We start from the raw sequence: 22932 nt of genomic DNA, 5'->3' as shown, positions 1-22932 counted from the left end.
TGCGTTACCTCGATACTAGTGATCAGACCATGAAAGAAACTAGAAGAGAACAGATCGTATACCTCTCACACCTATGTCTAGGAGATGTATTCTTAATCAAGCGAGAGATAGAGGCAATAACAAAAGATAAAAATACACAACTTTTTCTTACATGGAACTGAAAAGCTTTTGCATAGAAAAAGTTAATGCACTGAGGATAAGAAAGGAAGTGGTCAAATAGGAAAAAAATCTTTGCATCACATTTCTGTGATAAGGGCTTGGCATCCAAGATATATAAATAATGTGTGTGTGTAAGTGTGTAAAATTAATAACTATTCTGCAAAAGATAGATGATCAAAGGATATGAACCACAGTTCTCAAAAGAATTGCTGTGTTCACAACCACATAAAAAAAAAGCTCCAAATAACTATTAATAAGAGAAATGCAAATCAAAACAACCCTAAAGTTTCACCTCATACATTGGAAATTGGCAAAGATGACATAAAATGCAATACTCAGTGTTGGGAGGGTGGTGGGATGATAAATGGCATAACCATTTTGGAAAGCAATTTGGAACTATGCAAATAAAGTGATTAAAATATCCAACACTTTGACCCAAAGATCCCTTTACTGGGCTCATACTTCAAGAAGACCACTGACAGGAAGAAAATCACCATGTACAACGAAATAACTATAGGAGCATTCTTTTGAGACAACAAAGAATTGGAAATAACAAGGATGCTCTTTGATTAGGGAATGGCTAACCAAAATGTGGCACAGCTGTGTTGTAAGAAATGATGTGTGATGAATATAGAGAAGCATGGAAAGATATACTTGAACTGACGTAACTGGAAAGATCAACCGCACACTAAAACATCAAAAGTAACGGTGACAAAATTGTGAAGATCACAAAGGACTCAAATGAAGAGATACGAAAAGACGCTTCTAACCTCGCCCTTCACAGAGACGGAAGGTCCACAGGTGTTACACACTGCACATGTTTTCAGACTTTTTCAGTGTGTTGATCAGTTGTGCTGATTTTTTTCCTTTTTTAAAAATTACTGTTTGTTATATGAGTGAAGCATTCACAGGATAAGCAATGATATAAGAAACAGATGACATGAATAAAGCTTTATTTTTAAAATATTTTGAAGACCTTAAAAAAAATAAATGATGTGATATGAAACGATCTATATTTTTTTGACTTTTTGGCATTGTCAAGATATAAAATAACATATATGGAAAGAAGTTAATAACCTCTAGGAGGGTGTATTGAACTCATATCCTATTCTATAACCTCTGTCTGTTTCCCAACATGACAGGATGGGCAGGCATGCAAACTCACCTGGAGCTAGCATCTATTCCTTAGTTCAGTTTAAAGTTTTTGAATCACATGGCTCCCCATACGCAGCAGGGTTAGAACCTCAGGCAGGTAACTTGTTTTTAACTCAGTTCAAGAAAGCCCTCCAGGCTTTTGGAACATCCAGAAAGGGTGTGGCCTCTGCTTAGGTTGAAAGCCAAGTGGGGCAAAGACTGAAAGAACCGGTTGGAAAGGGACTGGCTAGATGGGAAGATGACTCTCCAGTTTGGCATTAGCCAGGTGCCCTAGGACAACAGGAAGAGGATACTAGAGAGCACATGGAGTGGGGTGAGACAAATGACTGGCAGTTCCAGACTAGAAGCAATCATCTGCAAAAGCAGCCCAGACAGTGTAAAGATGTTTAGAAATAATCCTTGGAATTAAAGAAATCTGAGAAAGAGAAACTGACCTCTTATGCCTCAAGAATTTGAGAAAGGCCTATCAGAAGGGAATTTTTCCTTCCTGAGGATCTTTAAGGTAATTGATTCCTTATTTCATTCACTTGTGAAATGTTTATGTACTTCATTTCTTTATAGCACTTATTATTAGCTTTGGACTAAGAGTCCTCAGGAGTGTCTGATGTAGATGAAGTAACACCGCTACAGATTGGTTGGCTAGGGGACCCATCACACGGATTGTTCTTTTTCTTTTTTTCTTTTTTTTTTATTGTTCTTTTTCAACTGGGCAAATTAAGATTCTTTGCAGTTTGAGTAATGATTTTATATCAGCGACTATTCATGAGAATTTAGGATTGCTTACCTATGAATAAAATCACTCAGGATTCCTTTTATAGTTCATTAATCTTGAGCAAATGGTGGGAGTTCTTGCCACAGTATTGAAGGAAGTCCAAGGAAAAATGTATTTATTTTTCTTTGCATAGAACTGAACATATGTCATTTATGATCTTTTAGAACTCCAGGTTTCCAAGGAGATGTGGAAGCAAAGGAGAGGAAAAAATAATATTCTGATGAATGGTATGATTATGGTATATGAAGGTCTTAAAGTTTCTGGGAGGCAGGTGGAGGAAAATTTCTACTTTTCCTCCTGACAGAATTGGGAAAATATGGTTACAAACTGTGCCATGTGGATGATTAAGATTGTGGAGATTTCTCCATAGTTTTTTTTTTTTTTTTTGTCTTTGACTTGGTTATTTTTCTTTTTTTGAACTATAGTTAACTTTCTTTCCTAGGTAGGTAACACTAGTAGGTAACAAGGTACTGGGCTTGGAGTCAGGAAGATGAGCTCAAATCCAGTCTCAGGTACTTACTAGCTATGTGATCCTGGACATGTCATTTCATCTCTGTATGCTTCTATCCACTGTACCATCTAGTAGTGTTCCAGGGCTGGGTAGTAGGAGAAGGAAAGAAAGGGAAACTTGTGATTTTATTAGAAAGAAAAATGATGCAGAGGAAAGATTAGTGGGTTTCTAATCAGAGGACTTGGCACATTCTAGCTCTTTCATTTGCTCCATGGGTAACCTTAGGTCACTCATTAAATTTCTCTGGATCTCAGTAAAATGATGGGAGTGGAATGCAGTTTGCGTTTGAGTCTCTTTTCAGTCATGGAGTTTTCTTGGCAAAGATACTGGAGTGGTTTGCCATTTCTTTCTCCAGATCATTTTACAGATGAGGAAAATGAGGCAAAAAGGTTAAGTGACTTGGCCAGGGTCACACAGCTAGGAAGTGTCTGAGGGCAGATTTTAACTCAAGATGAGTCTTTCTAGCCCAGTGCTCTACCCACTGTGCCACCTATCTGCCCCATGGGATAGATGGATTTAAAGAGTGGAACAGATGCATCTAATGTCCCTTCTAACTCTAAATTTATGATTCTATGATCTATAAAATACCAGAGATTATGAATTCCAGCAGGGAGGAATGAAGTAATATGATCTTTGCTGGCAGTAGTACAAAAAATGTGAAGACTTACGTCTGTGCTTCTCAGATGATAATGAAGCTATAATGAAATAGGGATCAGTTTGTTGGTGTTTTAGAACAGATGAGGCAATATATAAGGACAAAAATGACAGAACTCCAATATAGGGGCAGGATATGTCCATGCAAAGCAAAAGAAATATTGGGGTCAGATTGGTTTCTTGTAGAGGGATAGCATTCTTGGACATCTGAGACTTTTCAGAAAAGCAAGAAAAGCATTCTTTTCTGAAGATATTAATAATAACAAACACTCATGTTTTAAGATTTATAAAGCAGATAGAGGTAGAGTACATATCATCATTCCCATTGGGCCAGTGAGGAAACTGAGGCTAGGACAAGAGAAATTATTTGCTCATGATCACAGAGATAAAACACAGAGATATAACTTACGTGGAGTGAATGGGACTTTGCCCCAGGACACTGAAATCTGATATTCTTCTCCTTCCTTGTAAGTGACCATCATCCATGTGCTTCATCTAAAGTTCCTTTGCTGATACATGTTGACCATGTAGCACAACCACCTTTAGCATCTCGTCACTATGGCACAGATTTGCGTGTCCCCCAATTCCTTGGGGTAGGGGATAAGTGAAAGATGAACTGCTTCTTCACCTGGGTTATATTTTATGTTGACCCCATTCAGCTCCCTCAATTGTTTTTGCTCCAGGTGAAAACATTCCAAGTCTGCATTAAGAATCTTTTGATTCCAAGTCAAAACAATGCTTTGTATACTTTAAAGTAGGTGCAGCTTCATGGTACAGTAGATAGAATGCTGGGTCTGGAGTCAGGAAGACTCTCCGTCCTGAGTTCAAATCTAGCTTTAGACACTTCCTAACTGTGACCCTGGGCAAGTCACCCACCTCTATTTGCTTCAGTTTTCTCATCTGTAAAATGAATTGGAGAAGGAAATGGCCAGCCATTCTAGTATCTTTGCCAACTATATCCCAATTGGGTTCACAAGGAGTTGGACACCACTGAAAAATGACTAAACCGAGTACCTTAAAGTATTATATAGGTAACATATATAAACTATGTGAAAGTTTTACGTAAATATATTAAATATAATACTGTATAACACACCACACTTTTTTATGACGGTGATGATGTTGATAAGGATGATTCCGGCACAGGTCAGCCCAGCATTGCTTGGCTAAGGCCACAGAGACTCTTCATCTTTGACAATCCCTACCTTTTTTTCTGTTCTCATAGTTTCTCCTGAGTAATTGCTGTATAGCTAAGTTAACTTGAGGTCAACAATGCAAAATTCAGGTTTGTGCAAATTATGAACTGCTCCTAGGTTGCATTTAATGAGAGCCAAAATTCAATCAACGCAGCCCATGCGAGCCATTCAAGGGTTTTCACATGCCACTATGTTGTCCGTCAATACTGAGGGCAGCTAGGTGGCTCAGTGGGTAGACTTCTGGGCCTGCAGTCAGGAAGACTCTTCCTTCTCAGTTCAAATCTGGCCTGAGACACTCACTAGCTGTGGACCCTGTGCAATTCACTTCACCCTGCGTACCCCAGTTTCCTCATCTATAAAATGAGCTAGAAAAGGAAATGGCAAATTGCTATGGTATGTTTGCCAAAGGAAATCACAAAGAGTTGGACATGACCGAAAAACAATAAAACTTGCCCATCTTGTCACGTGGATGTGATACTCTTCTGTGTATATATCACCAGCAATTGTGTTAACTTTTTTTTTAAAGAGCCACTTGGTCCGTAAGATTAACTGTATTCCTGGCGACTTTTTGAAATGGAAACGATCTTCAAGCAGTCTTTAAAGGCAATTTTGAGTAGTGTGTGTGATGTGTAAATTGTCTTGGTGGCATGTGTTTCTTATGTATGCCTCTCTATGGGTATATTCTCTATATGTGACCACTCCTCTCACTGATATTGTAGAGACTCTGGGACCCCAGGGTGACTTTGTAGACACAGTAGTAGAGTATGTTCTAGATTTACAAGGATATGTTTTGTAGCCTTTGCTTTGTGTTTCTTGGCTTGAGGGTAAGCACACTGGTGGGAATGAATTCCTGAGCTATACTTTTAGTAGTATGGACCCACAAAATATCTTTAATCAATGGTAGCTCTCCCCAGTGAACTCACAATGCAAATGCTAGTTAGGGGTGGGGGACAACCCGTTGGGAGTTATATGTGATCAATATTGATCACTAAGTTTGGATCCCTTAAGGAAAATTCTTCTGTTTTTCCTGGTGGTGATGACCTGATCCTCATTTGCCTTCAAAATTCTTCCATTCCCACAAGTAAATGTACATGATGCGAATGTTTATTTGAAATTTCTTTGCCCTCATATCATTGGCTGAGTTTACACAGGTGTTGCCCACCCCCAACCCCTTTTTTATCCATTCTTAGATTTTAGAAATTTCTTAGGCTTTATCCAGAATTCAACAATTTTTAGTTTTATCCAAAGGAAGCCAATGGTTTGTACTTATTATGTGCTTCTACTTTTGCTCGGTAAAATAATGTTTGCTTGTTGCCAAAAGCATTTCTGTTGGTTTTTTACCTTTTATTATGTGATTTTAGAAAGCCAATCATTCTTCTTCCTCCTTTTTAAGAAGTGTTAACCTTCCTATAGGTGTGACAGGTATTGTTTGTTAATAATTGTACAGGTTTTTGCTAGGATAATTTCTGTCTTGTTATGGTCTATTTTACAGTTGTGAGAATAAATTCTAAGTCTGCCATTATATAGGTGTTTATTGCTTTACATGTCTTCCCATTCAACTTTGATTTCTGGGTGCCAGGAAGTCTCTTAATGTATCCAGCCCAGCCTTCTCTTTGATATCTTTATTATGCTAGATGAATCTTGCCCAGAGGAGAGCAAATAATTTGTAGGTATCTCTTTAACATGACTTCCAGATTCAAGCTTGAAGTCTTCATTCTCTAGCTTTCCTTTGCCTATGTTAAAACATGTCAAGTCCAGAAGACATTTTAATATATTTGGAGAAAGATTTCATGACATGAAGGATATGTTTTACATGTTTTTCAGCAAAACCATATTTAACTTAATACTGTGTTGTCTGCGCCACTAGAATGTGAGTTCCATCTTTTATTTCTCTGCATAGTGTTTTGCATGGAGTAGGCACGTAGCAAAATTGCTTTCCTGTTCTAAACAGAATTCAGTTTCCCCCTAAAACTTTATATTTCAAATGCCCCTGTTTCTGCTGAGAACCCTTTTTCCTTCCAGTCACCCAAGCTGGAATCCTCAGTCATCCTTAGCTCTTTCCTCTCCCTCATCTTTTGCTGCCAATTAGTTGCCAAGTCGATTCTACCTCCATAATACTCCCCTTTATTCCACCAAACCACCTGCCAGGATCAGGTCATTACATTTCACCTGCCCTATTGAAATAGCCTTCCAATTAGTCTCCCAACCTCCAGTCTAATCTGTTCCTTTCTAATCCATTCTCCACACAACTGCCAAAATGATATTCCTAAGGCAAAGATCTGACTGTGTTATTATCGTGCATAAGAATCCCCAGTGGCTTGCCTCTAGATAAAATACAAATCTATTTGGCATTTTAAAGTCTTACTTCACAATTTGGCTCCAATTTCCCTTTCCAGGCTTTCTTCCACATTACTCTCCTTCATGTGCTCTGTACTGCAGCCAAACTGGCCTATTTGTTGTGACGTCAACATGATATTTCATTTCCTGACTTTGCAGGGACTTTACTTGAAATGTTCTCCTTCCTCACTTCTGCCTCCTGGCTTCCTTGGCCTCCCTTAAGGTTTAGCTCAGGTATTACCTTCTGCAGGAAGCATGTCCTGATCTCAAACACCCACATACTTTGCCCCAACTAAAATGACTTTCCATCTACTTTGTATTTCATGTTCTGTAGATGTTATTTTTCTTTCTTCCCCCCATCCAAGCCTCATCTAAGTTTTTTGAGGAGAGGCACTTGGTTATTCATTCTTTGTTCTCAAACAGGATCAATGACATTAGGAGGGTGATGACTTGACTTGCAAGTGAACTGTATTTAAGTGAGCTGTGCAAAGGCATCAACCTCACTCACACCTCTAGTCATCAGTCTAGTGGCAAGATGTAAGTCAAAATGACAGACAGGAGCCCAGAATGCAGCAGACTTTCCTCTTCTCTTTTCTTTTTTCTTTCTATCCCTACCTAGCACCTAGCAAAGTACCAAACAGTAGGTACTTAATAAATGTTTAATGAATAAGTGAATAATGTCTCCCTATGAAGAAACTCCTTCTAGCACCGCAGACAATTCTGCAACATACAGTTCTAAGGAATTAACAGAAGCAAAATTAAGTAACTTGTTCAAGTTCACACCAGTACTTGTCAGAAGTGGAATATTTGCTATTTTCCTTTTCTGTCATATTAGACAATCTGAGAAGTGTGACGCGGTACCTCTGAGCTGTTTTAATTTGCATTTCTCTAATCAATAGTGACTTAGGGCATTTTTTTTACATGAATATAGATAGCTTTGATTTCTTTATTTAAAAACTGCCTCTTCGTATCCTTTGACAATTTATCAACTGGGGAATGATTTGTAATTTTATAAATTTGACTTATAGGAGCAACTACATAGGGCAAGCTAGGTAGCATAGTGAACAGAGCACAGCCCCTGGAGTCAGGAGGACCTGAGTTCAAATCCAGCCTTAGACACTTGACTCTTAGCTGCGTGGCCCTGGGCAAGTCATTTAACCCCAATTATCTCACTCCCTACAAAAAATTTAAAGTTTGACTCAGTTCTCCATATATTTGAGAAATGAGACTTTTATCAGAGACACTTGTAAAGATTGCTTCCCAGTTTTCTGCTTTCCTTCTAATCTTGGTTGTGGAAAAACATTTTCAATTTCAGTGGTCTTATTTAAAGATGGGTCAGATTATCATTGGTGAAATGCTTCCATCTCCTTCTTCAAAGTTCACTAACACAGTTCAAACGTGCTGCAGCTTCTGCTGCTACTGCCAGCTCTTTCATGGGAAAACTGGTGAAAGGCAGGCTCTTTTAGACCAGTCTTTTGGGTAAGCTTCCATAGCCACTGCACAGAAATTTTGGATACTGGTATCTTTAAGAGGGAATGGTGTCTTTTAAGAGGTGGTTTAATCTTCATCTCTAAGCTGCTAGCAGGACTAGAGAGAGACTTTTTGAGGTACAGATAAAAGGCAGAGAACTTTCCTGAGGGACTGGGTGAATTAACTGTCAAGGAGAAGGAATCTGAAGAGACGTTTCGTGACAGAATTGAGGTGAACTCGCCCTGTAGAGATAATATCCTAAAGGGAATTCTTGAGAGACTTTGTCATTTTGAGAGAAAGGAATTGTTGGACTGAAGTGCTGGCTGCTGCAATAGACTCTGGCTGTGATTTTTCTCACTTTTTATTTTTCTCTGATCCTCTGTTTTCTTGTTTTTAAATTGGAGATAATAAGATCATAGAACCTATTTTAAAGGTTTCTTGCTAGAAGCAATTTATATATATGCATGTATGTATGTGTGTGTACATATATGTATATATACATACATATATAATATATACTCATGTGTTATAGATAGACACTATGTACAGTGTCTTAAAAGGTGATACAATGGACAGAGTGCTAGACCTGGAGTCAGGAAGACATAAGACATATCAGCAGTGCGACCCTTGTGACCCTGAGCATCACAGCTTCTATGTGCCCCATCTGCAAAATGGGGATAGCAATAGTTCTTACTCTCCTGGATTGTTTTGAGTATAAGATGCAATAATATATTCTTGGAAGCCTTAAAGCACCTTAGAAGTGCTAGGTAATATTATTATTACTTGGAAATAAAATTTAAGTATATGAAGATGATTTGAAAATATAAAGCACACTTCAATGTTAGCTGGTATAGAGTGGGTTCGCCTTAAATTTCTTTTGATTGGTTGATTGAAGTTATTTTAAATAAGTAAGGCATCAAATGATAATCTTGGACATCTTATGCTTTACAAAGCTTTCGTTGATATAGTTTTTGTTATAGAAATTCAATGGTTTCAAATATAATCCTCTTTTTCTGTTTTTCTTTGATTATTGAAATGTTAATGTTTGTCAAATTTGTAATTAAAAAAGTTTTTGGGAAAAAAGAAATTAGATTTATTGAACTGGACACATTTGGGGCTCAATTTTTCACCAAGGAACAGGTTAGATAGAAAACATGGGTTTAACTTACTTTATTTTTAAAAATTATTTTTAATGATTCATTTAACAAACAGAAGTGTTCATTTGATGAATAGGCCTTTATTTATTAAGTTCCTATTATACGCCAGGCACTGTGTTCCTGGAAATGTATGTATAAGTCTATTCTTGATAAATTCAATTTTTTTTTAAAAGAACGTCTGAAGTGAATACTTTGTATATCAAAGAATTCTTTTGTAATGCAAATAGTCGTAATCCTACATACTGTGTCTTTTTTCACATTTTGAATGTTTATGATTTAGACCAACTATTTTCAAACTTTTCTGGTCTTAGGAACACCTTAAACTCTTAAAAATTATTGAAGATCTCCCCTCTAAAACTTTTGTTTATGTGAGTTATAGGTATTGATGTCAACCACATTTTTGTTCAGTTGTTTCATTTGTGTCCAACTCTTCATGACCCATTTGGGGTTTTCCAGAAGATACTGGAATGGTTTGCCATTTCCTCCTCTAGATCATTTTGTAGGTGAGACAACTGAGACAAACAGGTAACCAAGTAACTTGCCCAGGGTCACATAGCTAGGAAGTGTCTGAGGTCAGATTTGAACTCAGGAGGATGAGTTTGTACTATCTGCATTTGTTACTTTTCAAACAATGGCTCCCAAATCCTCCATGACTATTTCCAGACAACAGTAACAAGCAGTTACTGCAAGAGGGTCAATACGTATGAGTACTGAGAATGGCCATATTGTTCTTTATTTGGTTCTAGCAAAATATTACTATGTAGAAGTATGCACAACTTCTGACATTAAAAAGGGGTCCTTATAGTGGAAAAAACTGGAAGATGCTGTCTTTGAGGATATGATACTCAAATTTTTACTCTAATGAGCCATATTTTCTTTGGAATACCTTTTCGCTTAGGCCTTCACTGTGGCAGTAATCTGTCCATATACCAGATAATTAAGCATTTGTTGATGTCTCTGAACATAAGCACACATGAACTACACATATGTGTATACACACATGAGTACACACATGTACATATACATGTATTTATGTATTTGCAAATGTAATATATATTTGCATATATGAATGCAAGTGTGTGTGCATTTATGTGTACGTAGTTGAGTCATTTTCAGATGTGCCTGACTCTTTGTGACCTCATTTGGGATTTTCTTGGCAAAAATACTGGAGTGGTTTACCATTTCCCTTTCTAGCTTATCTGAGGCAAACGGGGTTAAGTGACTTGTCCAGGGTTACATAGCTAGTGTCTAAGGCAGGATTTGATCTCAGGTCTTCCTGACTCCAGGACCAGCATTCTATCCACTGTACCACCTAGCTGTCCATTTATATTGTGAAAGATTTAAACTGCACTAAGACTTTTGGGACACCCTCTATATGCACACACACAATATACATGCAACATACATGTACACATAATCTAAAAGATATATATGTATTTATGTCATATTTACAGCAAACACCTTGTAAACCTTAAAGTACTATATAATGTCAATCATGATTATTGTTACAGTTACTGTTTTATATATAGGTAAGCAGAATTTCTACTGGCTACTTTTGTTTCCTGGACATTATGTATGTCAGCATCTTACATTTGGAATTCCTTCCCCCAATGTATTCTTTAAGTACATTATCATTTTTGTTCAGGTGCCAATAAAGGGGCCAGAAAGCATATCCTTGACTGATTTTTAGAGGCAGATACTGCATCTTATTCTTTCTTCAATCACTAAAGTGTCACATACTGAGGAGATTGAGAAGAACTTACTGTGCCAACATCATAGAGACAACTCTTGGTTAAAAAACCTTTTTATGACTTCTCTATGCTCATTTATTTATTCATCACCTCCTTGCTTCTCATTCTTCCTCTCATATCTTGTTCAGGTTCCATTTCTTTTCTTTTTTTAAGATAGGTAGCCACTTACCTTTAGAATTCCTGCCCCAGGGCAGTGCCAACCTAATAATGAAGGCATATTTTATCTAGCTGGCTCCAGAGTCAATAAAACTTCACCCATCCATCTTCTTGCCATCTGCCCTGCAAGTACCTCCCTCTCTTTTTGACTTCTTTTGGGTCTTTGGCCTTTTTAAACTTTCTGGGGGAAGTGCAATCAAATCAACTCTAAGAATGCTTCTGGAAAGACAGAGCAAAACACCTTTATGTGTTGTTTCTTCCTGTTAGAATGTAAGCAAACCCCTTGAGCTCAGAGACTGCCTGGCATATACTAGGCACTTAATGCTTTTTCATTTCTATTTGCAGTCTAAATGACCCTGGATTTGAAGTCAGAAGACTTAGGAACCATGAGTCTATCACTTACCTGCTATATGATCTCTAACTCTTTCCAAACTTTGATTTCCTTATCTTTAAATGGGAATACAGTCGTCCCTTCCATATTGAGACTCTCCCCATCACAGTTTCGATATACTGCTGGTCAGCAGAAGTTAAATGGGAATTAGAGAAGAGTTTTGACATGTAAAGACCAGCAGACAACACAGAAAAAGTTTAGAAACTAAAAATGCATAAAGTATACATATAGTACCATATAATATCAATATATTTTATCTTTTAATAAATTCAGACTTCTCTAGCATGAAGGGAGAGCCAGAAAAATTTAACATGGATTTTTCAAATCATGGGCGCACAGTGCCCCTAATTCCCATGATGTGGAAGGGATGACTGTAATACTTACTCTACATGTTCCAGAGGGTTGTTGGATAAAATGAAATAATGTATGCAAATCCCTTTGCAGCTGTACAGTGCTATATGAATGCGAGATGTCACTATAATGGCAATATTAATAATTATTTTTATGCATATAGGCAACTTTTCACTGTCTTAGTGGACAATCTTTCTGTGGTGCTGTAGCCAGAAAAAATGGTAACCAACCTCCTTTCTGATGAACTTTTCTGAATAATAACAAATTATGTTAATACAGTGCTTTAAATTTTGCAAAGGACTTTACATATATTACATATTTCATTTGGTCCTCACAACCCCATGAGTTAAGCATTATTATTATCTCCATTTGACAGATGAGGAAACTGAAATTCAACAAAAATAAGTGATTCATGATGAAACAGTGGAAAGAATGAGAGCCTAGATTCAAACCTAACTTCTGTTTCCCTTCCTTGGACTTTAAGTTACAATTGGGGGCTTCTGAGGACCCTTCCACAACTCCAAATCTAGGATCCTGAGGCTAGAATTTTTCCCAGTTCATTCATGTTAGTGTCTGAGAAAGGATTTGAACCAGGTTTTCCAAACATTGAACACATTGTGCTCCATTGATCCACACAAGGCAGATTTATTGTGATGGGATGTAAAGATTAACAAAACTCATCACTTTAACTTTCTAGCTTTTCTAGCAAAAGGTTTAGAGATCGTAATGGGTAGAGATAGTGGGGTGTGGAGATAGTGATGGGTAAAAGGTTGAAGCTAGTGACCCAAAATGGGACTGGAAGGTGGTAATTAATTATGCCATTCTGGAATCCAGTGCCAAAGGTGGATTAGAATTTCTTTGGAGAGTTGTTACAGTATTAGCAAAAGGAATCTATCTGGAAATGAGACGGTCTTATTACTGTTCATTCCTTTTATGTTCCAGCTGTCTTCAGGCACGCAGGGACTTGAAGTTTAAGTAGCTGCTCCTGATAAATGAGCCTGGAGGTAAAGACAAGAAAAGGGTGTATGAGACTAGACTGCCTCCAGAAAGTAATCTAGGTTATAGCCTATAATCCTTCCTATTTATCCAATCTCTTGTAGTTTGTTTTTTGTTTTAAGGAACGCTGCCTATTTTCTTCAATTTATTATTTTTTTACACTTTTTAAAAATTCTGAGTTTCAAATTTTTTCCCTCCCTCCACCCTCTTCCCTACCCACTGAGAAGGCACAGCAGTATGATATCAATTGCAAAACACATTTTCATGTTAGTTGTGTCATAAAAAAGGCAAGAAAAATAAAGTGAGAAGATTATAGTTCATTTTGCCCTTAGAATTCGTCGGTTCTTTCTCAGAAGGTAGATAGCATTTTTTCATCAGAAGTCCTTCAGAATTGTCTTGGACCTCTGTTTTGATCAGAATAGCTCAATCTTTCACTCTCCGGTAGTTTTCAAAGTACTTCTTCACATACTAATTCACTTGAGCTTGATTTGGAGGCATGGTTAGTAATTATCACTCCCATTTTACAAAACAAGAAATTGGGGTTAGAACAGTGACTTGCCCAAGGTCATACAGTTAGCTGGACAGAGAGTCCTAGAATCTGAGGTGAAAGAGACCTCAGAAGCCACCCTTTCCAACACATACCTGAAGCATGAATCATACTTAAACATACTTAAAGATTTCCAGGGATGGCGAACTCACTGTGTTGAAGTAGCACACTCTATTTTGGGACTGCTCTAGTTATTCAAAAGTTCTTTTTTCTATGAAGTAAAAAAATCTGCCTCCCTTCATTTTTGGCTCTCTGGACCAAAACCCCTAAATCCGATACCTCTTCTCCATGGCAATCTTTCAAATTGTTGAAGAAATTATCATGTCCCTCTAAACCTTCACTTTTCTGCGTCAAACATCTTCAGTCTCCTCCAGAGATATATTCGAGCCCCTTCCCATGTGCGTTGCTCACTCTTTGGATGTGTTCTAGCTTGTCATCAATGCACAGAGTCACAGGTTTAGAAATAAAAAGGACCTTAGAGGCTGTTTAGGACAACCCTTTTTACAGCTAAGGAAACAGAGACCCCAGAGAAATTAAATGCTTGCCAGAGCATTCACAGAAGTAGTAGCACCAGAATCCGAACCCAGGTCTTTGGCTATAAATTCATTCTGACCTTCAGTGTAACTTACTCTGCCTAAGATATAGCATCCAGCACTGAACACAATACTCCAGAAGAGAATAATGACAAATCACAGTTCTATTATGCTTTATGGTTTAGAAGTTTTTTCTCTTCAACTGGGTGGCTTGTAATCAGAAAGAACCGAGTTCAAATCCTGCCTCAGACACTTAGATAGCTCTGTAATCATAGACAAGTTACTTAACTTCTCTTTGCTTAACTTTCCTCATCTGTAAAATGGGACTTCTAATAGCACCTATCTCCCAGAGTTGTGGTGAAAATCAAATGGAATAATATCTGTAAATCACTTGGCAAATCTTAAAGTCCTCCATACAAGCTATCTATTATTCTCATGTAAAGCACTTTGCAAATCTTAATGACATGGCTACTATTATTATTATTAATTATATATAACTGCAAATATTATTTCTAGCGAGGATGATAATAAGGGTATCAAGATATCACTTCAGAACTCTCACTTGCCTCAATCTGGATACCATACTTCCAGTCTTGCGTTGAAAGGCATTGGGTGTGCAAGCCAGCTTTGTGTTTTGGAGAGCCCTAGGATCAAGACCTGCTTCTGACCTCTACTGGCTTGGTGAGGCGAAGCAAATCATTTAAGTCACCTGAGTGTCCCAGGCAACTTTCTAAGTCTACACACTGAAGAACAGTATACATGAGTGGATGGGTAATTCACTGGGAATTCCCTACAGCAATGAAATCATAGGTCTAACCAAAAAAGAAAAGAGAGAGAAGATTGAATTGCCTCAGGCCCCATTGTTTATACATATTGAACTGGCATGGCCCAAGACCCCTGTGACTGAGTCAGTATGTGAGCCCAGCTTTTCAGACTCCTGGTCTAGACCCTGTTCCTTCTACCATGGATGTCCTCAGAGGATGATGATGATGATGAAGATAATACTAGCTGAATTACACAGGGCTTTAAGTTTTATAAAGAGCCTCATGTATATTGTCTAATTTGATGAGATTATAATTAAATATAACTCAAGGCTAAATAAAATACATTAACTAATTAATATAGACGGAAAATGAGTTGGAATCAGGACGAAACTGTGTAAGAGTTGAGGCTAGATTGCAATTGAGAAACTATAATATTTTCAATTATCTCAAGCTGCTCATTTTTTCAAAAGTTTACCTTTTTGAGACCAACATTCACCTAGTGTTGCTTCACAGCTAAGAAAAACAGTAACTAGCATGTATGCAACACTTTAAAGTTTACGAATATTATCTCATTTTATCTGCACCACAGCCCTGGGAGTTAGGTACTATTATTAACCCCATTTAACAGGAGAGGAAATGGAGGCAGATAACAGTTAAGTTGACTGGCCTCCACTATTAAAAGCTCTTCCTTGTCTGCTTCTTTTATGCGAGACAATTTTCCACATTCTACTTCTCCCTTCTCCCTTCCCCCTTCTCCCAGTGCATCCCTTTTTCTCACTCCATTTTTTTGGGGGGGTGGGGAGAGATCATTCTAACATGATTGATGCATACATATGCCATCTGTCTATATAACTCCTCTTAACTATCCTAATAATGATAAATTCTTCAGAGTTACATATATCATCTTTCCTGGCCAGCACTTACCTGGGTGTTACAGACCTCTCCCGAAGATCTCTTAAGTCTTCTTAGTCTGGAAAAGATATCCTACTGTACCTCAACTGGCTCTGCCACTTCTAAATTTGACTTGAGGCATTATTTTACAATTGTTTGGAGTGGAATATTGAGAGAATTCAGCTGGATTACTGAATCCACCACCTTGGTTCTCTCTCCCCCCACCCCCTCCTCAATCTGGAAAGAGATTCTCAAAAAAGATTAGAGAGTTCAGCCTTAGAGTAATCAGCAATCCTAAAGGGAACTATGAATAAAAACCACTTGTTAACCCTGAGGATAAGTTGACTAATGGAAAATTTACTCATACCCCTATTTCTTTGCAGGAATGGTGAAGTATAGATGTAGATCACACCATGTAGTATTAGATATTTTTTTCATGATGGTTAGTTTTGCTAAACTTCCCCCCCCCCCAACCCCTTTTGTAATCCTTTGCCATGGGGGATGACTCTCTTGGAGAAGAAGGGAGTTGTGATTTGTATCCCTATGGAAAATGTAGGTGATGAAAAAGACAGCAATAAACTTTTATTATATAAAACAATGTGCTCTTAAGAATTATCTGTCTTCTTTAGATATAAATTGACCTTAGGCAAACAGGCAGGCATGCTCAGCTCTCACATCATTTTATTTCTGTTTCTGGTTCCAGGAATTATCTCTGTCTCATTGGGAGACAATTAAGAAGATTGACAGCCCTCTTCCATCCCCATTCTTCCATCCTCACTCTGTTAATAGTCATTGTTCTTGTTTTCATTTCTTGCAGCTTTTTTCTAAGACAAAGACTGGTCCAACAGTGACTTAATACAGGGGTTTTTTGTGGGGGGAGTTTTTGGTTCATAAACGAGGTTCACAGCCCAAGAGATCTCTCCTCCCTCTTTTAAATGCATAGAGCACTTCATTTGTACCTGTCTCCTGATGCTTACAATATCTTGCCTTATTCTGTAGTTATTGTTTTTGTCTTGTCTCCCCTATCTAATGTCTTACATCTTGATAAACATCCTGGTATAGAGGAAAGAGTGCCCGATTTGTGCCAGTCGGTAAATATTTACCAAGTGCCTATCCTAAAGGTGGGGATCCAAAGCAGGGCAAAAGATTGTCTTTGCTCTCAAAGGACTCGTAGTCTGATGGGGGAGACAACATATGAACAATTACATCCAAATAAGATATACACAGGATAAATTAGAAATAATCAGCTGAGGGAAGGCACTAGTTTTAAGAGGGATTGAGAAAGGCTTTCTGTAGAAGGGAAGATTTTTGCTGGGACTTGAAAGAAACCGAGGAAGTCAGGGAGGGAGGGCTTTCCAGGAATGGGAAACAGTCACTGAGGATGCCCAGAGTCAGGAGACGTATATTGGAATCTTGGCTCTGATAATTATTAGCTGTGTCACCACAAGCAAATCACTTATCCTCTCTGAGTCTCAGTTTCCTCATCTGTAAAAAAAAAAAAAAAAGACTGATAATTATAATTGCCCCATAGGGTTGTTGTAAGCAAAGCACTCTGGAAACCTTAAAATATTAGTGTGGGAAACCAAGGAAAGTTTCATTTCCACAAGGTCAGAACTTCCAAAAGGGAAAGTTGATCAGTGACCTTGTTGAGTCAGGTGAGGAAGACTGGAGAAACTAATGCGCAAGCCTGACAAAGCTGAGGGAAGGCCTATCAGAGAGGAAAAAATTCAACCACATTTGTTAATGATGTAAGTGGGTGTGTCCAAAAGTTGTGACCCGAAAGACAACGGACCAATTCGTCCTCTGATGGGAGGATTTATCCTTCATGAACTTTATAAAATGCCTTCACTTCCATCTCTCTCCCCCTCCCTTCCTCTCTCTCCCCCTCCCTCCCTCCCTCCCTCCTTCTTTCCCTCCCTCCCTCTCCCTCTCTGTTCAGTTCCTCTGAAGTCCATTTTAAATAAATTTTCCTTCATCCTTGTTTGTGTGTCAAGTTCACCTCTTACATTAGGTAAATGTGAATTAGAATTGACGTAATCTCCTTGAGGGCAGAAACCACATTTTAATCATCTTTCTATGCCCTAAGCACTAAATACAGTTGATTTACATAGTATTTGAATGAAGCTAGTCATTTCTCCAAAGCCTTTTCACATATAAGCAAAATTAAGAGAGATAAGCTCATTTTTAACATCTTGGCACTGAAAATCAGAAACAGAAAAGATCAAATAACTATTGTACAATTTTCAGAAATGCTAACATGGCATTTGTTATACCTAAAAAGTTATCTGTTTGGCAGTTTCTGGAGGAAGAAATTAAAGCTATCTATATTTATATGAAAAAATGCTCGAAATCACTATTGGTTAGAGAGATGCAAATCAAAACAACTCTGAGGTATCACATTACACCTATCTGATTGGCTAACGTGACAAAACGGGAAAAGGATAAATATTGGAGAATATATGGGAAAGTTGGAACACTAATTCATTGCTGGTGGAGCAGTGAGTTGATCCAACCATTCTGGAGAGCAATTTGGAACTATGCTCAAAGGGCTATAAAAATGTGCATAGCCTTTGACCCTGCAATTTCTAGGGCTGTATTCCAAAGAGATTATAAAAATGGGAAAAGAACCCACATGTACAGAAATATTTATAGCAGCTCTTTTTGTGGTGGTCAAGAACTGGAAATTGAGAGGATGCCCATCAGTTGGGGAATGGCTGAACAAATTGTTGTATATGAATGTAATGGAATGCTATTGTGATACAAGAAATGATGACTAGGTAGACTTCAGAAAAACCTGGAAAGACATATATGAACTGATGCTGAGTGTAGTGAGCAGAACCAAGGGAATATTGCTCACAGAAACAGCCACATTGACTGATTTTGATAGACTTCTCAGCAGTGCAAAGACCTAAAACAATTCCAAAGGATGCATGATGGAAAATGCCATCCACATCCAGAGCAAAAACTATAGTGTTGGAATGCAGAGCAAAGTGGACTATTTCCTTTTTTGTTTTACCTTTTTTCTTTCTCATGGTTTCTTTCATTCATTACAACTCTTCTATGCAACATGGCTAATGTGAAAATGTGTTTAATAAGAATATATGTGTAGAGCCCATATCTGATGGCATGCCATCTTGAGGAGGAAGGGAGGATGGAGGAGAAAATTTAAAACTTATGAAAGTGAATATTGAAAACTAAAAATAAATTAATAGAAAAATGTAAAAATAAAACCAACTAAAAAAAGTTATCTATTTGCAAGATCACTTTAAGGTAACGTAAGGTATGGGGTTCTATAGTCTTATTAACTGTAGGTGTTCACGTTTACTATGCTTATAAGGTATCAACTGGCTAATATACTAAAAATCTATTGAATTTTTTTTTAAAAACATACCTGTCATTCACTTTGACTCAGATGGTGAAAAAAAAAGTTTCCAAAACTATCTCAAATGGCAGTAAACTTACCTTGTTTGTGAGAGAAAAGCATATATGTGTTTGGGCATGTTCTGGTCAAAAGACGAGGTGAAGGTCCCTACATTCCATTCCACCCCCTTTTTAACATACTTCTTCTCCACATGCATTGATGTCACATGTTTTTAATAGCTTTTTTCCCCCAAAATGAGTCTTACTAGACTGTTGAATAACAGTAATAAATGATGAGTTTTATACAGGATATACGAAAGTTAACCACAAGTACAATCTTAAAAGATCATTCTTTTCCCTTTCCTATCAATCTGTCTCACCCCCTGTATGCATTAAATTTATTATAATATAACTATAATAATAATATATTTAATTGATTGAAATCCTATCCCTACTAGATGCTCTGTTGGAAAGGATCTGATTAACTATTCTAAATTCAGGAATTTAAGATCAATAAGGTTTACTGTGAGAAATTTTCCAACAGTATTTGCACTCAGAAGAATCTAGAAACACATGAACTGATGCAAAGTGAAGTGATCAGAACCAGGACAATATTGTACACATTAATAGCAATCCTGATGATCAACCAAGAATTACTTAGCTATTCTCAGCAATACAAAGATTCAAGAAAATCCTGAAGGACTTATGATGAAAAATACTATCCACCCCTAGAGGACTAGAGAAAGAACTGATGGAGTTTGAATGCAGATCTATTTTTTTGCATACTATTTTTCTTTCTTTTTTTTTCTGTGTTTTTTGGTCTGTGTTTTATTTCACAACATGGCATTTCCTTTGAGATCAACATAAGGAGAGTAAAGGTTAATTGTCATCCCAGTAACTGTTACTATCAGGTGCTTTCTATACTATTTTGTCTATTTCTTTAGGCTGTATATATTTCCTGATTTTATTTATATATACAAAGTTATGCTTGATCATTACTACTTTGTGGTATGTGCCTATATATTATTAATTGCAAGCAATGGGTAGTGCAATGGAGGATGCCAGTTACAGAAAGGAACTCACAGAGTTTAAACCGGGTAGAGTTCTGCATCGCCATCTAAAATGTTCAAGGTTTTATCCTGAGTGTGAGCTATCATAACTGTGAGAGACCTTTGTGGTTTTGATCTTTATTGATAATCTTAAGAAGTTCCTAAAGAGCAGAGATAGATGTTCATAGGTTCCCAAAGTGGGCAATAATCACCCCTGGGGCACAAGAATAATCTAGGGGAGGTGGTAGTAGCCTTGGGTGCAATTGGAGGGCATTGAATAAAAATAAGGGAGTGGTAGATGCATAAGGAAAAAAAAGAAGTGAAGAAAACTTGGAAAAAACTTTCACACGTTTCATTTGTTGTGTAACAGAGTTAAAATCGTAGTGATTACATTCCAAATAAACCACAAAATGCAAGTTATAACTGATCAGTCCTCTGAAAGGTGCCAACGAGCAAGTGTTGGCAAGTGAGCTTGTTGTGCGTTGTGGGGAAGTCCATCATGCATCAGCAGGAATATGTGTGTGTGATGACTTGTTTACAATACAATGCTATATGGTTACATGAAGAAATAGGATCATCAAAATTTCAATTAAAACCCCCCCCCACAAATTTACAATAAATTATTAAAATTAAGATGTGTCATTTAAAAATTATATTTTTTTGAAATGATGCAAATTTTATTAAAGAGTTGAAAATAGATTTCAGGGGAGTGTTGAGTAATTTTTTTGAAAAGGGGGTGGTAGGACAAATAAGTTTGGGAACCTCTGTTCTATATGAATTGGGGCCTGATTCACACATAGCTTATAGTACAGGAACCTCAGGGAACCTGTGGTGTCTGTATAAGGGTCTGGGTGAAGTTGCAGACCTAGGAAAGGTTACCCTCTGGGGCTTCCTAGTGGGAGGAGAGAAGTATAATCTGAAAAGAATTTGGCTGGCCCACTTATCTGATGGGAGAGAGGACTCAAAAGAGTTAGCCTCCCTTACTTTCATTTCACTTTATACTCTAAACCTCCAAAACCTTGCTAGGTAATGACATCTGCAAGTATTTGTTGAATTGAATGTCTAAAGGAGACTTTGAAAAACAGAGTTCTTTCCAGTATATAATTTGAGAAATTACAGATTTGAGAAAATAATTTGAGAAATATATACATTAGAAATTGAGAACTTCCAGTATATAACGAGAAATTATATCATGCATGTCTCTACCTACTCTACCTACAGGTAAGGTTAGCCTTGCTAACCACCACAGTTTAGCTTAACTCTGGTCAAACAAATCCTTTTAATGCAGTCAGCCACATGGTGGCATCACTGGGAACCAGTCTTATAATCTGTTACCTCTGTTTAAAGGACTAACTTTCAAGATCATTGCTTCTAAACATGCACACACACACACACACACACACACACACACGTGTATATACACTCATAATTGGAATTCCGTAGATTTTTCAAAGCACAAAATCAATCATCAAGGTTGACTTCAATATGGTTTAAAACCAGCATCTAAAGTCCCACTTAATGGAAAGCTCCCCTTCTGCTGTCTCATACATAGTAGCTCTCTGGAAGGATTTTTCATTCATGAAACTCCCATTCTCTCCTCCTCTAAGATAGTGTCTGGGGAAGAGATGGCCCTTCTGTTTGACAAGGCCACTATCTTCCTTTGATCATATTACCTCCTATATCCTTCAGCATCTTGCCCCACCCCTCTCTCTAATTTTCATTCTCTCCCTGTTGATTGCCTTTCTTCCTGTCATTCATAAATTTTTAAGTCTCCCCTGTCCTTAAAAAAGAAAAACACACACAACACAACACTTGACCATTACATTGCCCTCAACCTATCACCCTATAATCTCTCTTTCTCTTCATAATCAAATTAGAAAAAGTTGTTTATATATCTTGTCTTCACTTCTCCACCTCTATCCGTTTGACTTTGAACTTTATCATTCAACTGAAATTTCTCATTCCAAAGTTAACAATTAATTAATTGGTAGCTAATTACTAATTAATTAAATTACCAAATTTAAATAACCAAAATTAGTCCTCATCCATCTTGATCTCACTGTAGCATTTGACACTTTGGCTGCCCCCTATTCCTGGAAACTTTTCCATTCTGGAATAACACTCTTTTCTCTTGGTTTTCTTTCTACTTGTCTGGCTACTCTGTCTCCTTTGTTAGACCATTATCAGTGTTCTGTTTCCCCTATGTGGGTGTCTCCCAAGTCTCTGTCCCAGACCATAATCTCTATCTCTTGGTGACCTTTTGCTCCCATGGTTTCAACTATCATTTCTATGAAGAGATTCCCAGATTTATATTCAGCCCTAGTCTCATCTGAAATCCATTGCCATACCACCAACCCCCAGAAGAACATTTGCAGCTGTAATATGTCTTAAGCTCAACATGTCCAAAATTTAACTCATTGTTTCCCCCCCAAAAATCTTCCCCTCTTCCTAACTTCCCCATTTCTGAATGCACTATTGTCCTCTATTTGGAAAACAGGCTCACAGAGTCATCCTTAATTTCTTACTTTTTCCAGCTCCTTTCCCCCCCCTTCAGTTAGCTGACAATTCTTGTCTATTCTATCTCCACAATACATCTAGCTTCTCTCCCCCTTTCTTTCTCACATAGTGTATTGCCTACACCTAAGGCAATTATGAATATGCCAGCATAGTTCTGAATTGCAAAGTATACCAGATTCTCCAATTAGAAGGCAAAAGGAAAACATTTTTAAACA

The 22932-nt window shown here is 37.5% G+C and overlaps 1 protein-coding gene across 2 annotated transcripts in view; it reads left to right on the top strand.

Annotated features, from left to right (window-relative positions):
* Positions 1–1543: 1543 nt before the first annotated feature.
* Positions 1544–22932, top strand: part of FRMPD1 (FERM and PDZ domain containing 1) — a 224057-nt gene continuing 202668 nt past the window's right edge. For both annotated transcript variants that reach the window (XM_072596761.1, XM_072596757.1), the window contains exon 1: positions 1544–1816. The gene's annotated coding sequence lies outside the window, so the exon portion shown is untranslated. The remainder of the gene's footprint in view (positions 1817–22932) is intronic.

This window comes from Notamacropus eugenii, chromosome 3, assembly GCF_028372415.1.
Source record: "Notamacropus eugenii isolate mMacEug1 chromosome 3, mMacEug1.pri_v2, whole genome shotgun sequence".
NCBI lineage: Eukaryota > Metazoa > Chordata > Mammalia > Diprotodontia > Macropodidae > Notamacropus > Notamacropus eugenii.
Note: the sequence above shows the minus strand (reverse complement) of the source record. Positions and strands in the feature narration are given on the sequence as shown.